Raw genomic sequence first — 795 nt, 5'->3', positions numbered from 1 at the left:
GCTGCTGACAACCTTGAAGCTTATCACCAGCTGCTCTGAGTTGCTGTATTAGTCAGGAGTTTAAATAAAAATAATTTTGAATAGTGTCAATTGCATTAATAGTATTAGTCATGCTTACCAAGTCAAGATTATATTTTGCCTATGTTCCTGTGACTCGAGGTTATATTTTTGCTATGTTTTGCTTCTGTAACCTTGCTTGCATGCTTCAGTAACAGGGCCTTAAGACCACCAATTAAACACCACCACCCAGTGGTCCCAAAATGGGCAGCCCATTGTAAATTTTTACATGTGATATTTGCTGTAAAGAACAAATGAATTTGAAGGTCATATAACTATAGCCAATGAAAATGTGCCAAAACTACTTTGCATGGCTCATCTATGTAACTCTATGTAACCTACCCCTTAAAAACGCCAGCTTGAGGACTGCTTGGGGTCGCAGTCACAGCTCCCGGGTCTGTGCTGCATCCCTGGCTGGTCAGCTACTCACTTCCTCAATAAATTCATGTTTTTACATGAGGCTATCTCTGCGTGGTGGACCTTAGTGGAATATAAAGTCCCCATCGGGAAGAATGTGGAATTCCTTATCCCAGACTCCATTACAGGGATTAAACTCTAGACTTGGGGGCTGTCACTCAGTTAGAGTGCTCTATCACTTGAGCCATAGCGCCTCTTTTGGTTTTCTTGTGGTTTATTAGAGAGGAGAAACTCACAGACTTTCCCCTGGGCTAGCTTTGAATCTCGATCCTCAGATATCAGCATCCTGAGTAGCTAGGATGACAGTTGTGAGTCAACGGC

The 795-nt window shown here is 42.5% G+C and overlaps 1 protein-coding gene across 1 annotated transcript in view; it reads right to left on the bottom strand.

Annotated features, from left to right (window-relative positions):
* Positions 1-795, bottom strand: part of LOC106000624 (vomeronasal type-2 receptor 116-like) — a 25095-nt gene that overhangs the window by 3448 nt on the left and 20852 nt on the right. The gene's annotated exons all lie outside the window — the stretch shown is intronic.

The sequence above is a fragment of the Dipodomys ordii genome, unplaced genomic scaffold, assembly GCF_000151885.1.
Source record: "Dipodomys ordii isolate 6190 unplaced genomic scaffold, Dord_2.0 Scaffold230, whole genome shotgun sequence".
Lineage (NCBI taxonomy): Eukaryota > Metazoa > Chordata > Mammalia > Rodentia > Heteromyidae > Dipodomys > Dipodomys ordii.
This window is presented reverse-complemented; position numbering and strand designations above follow the sequence as displayed.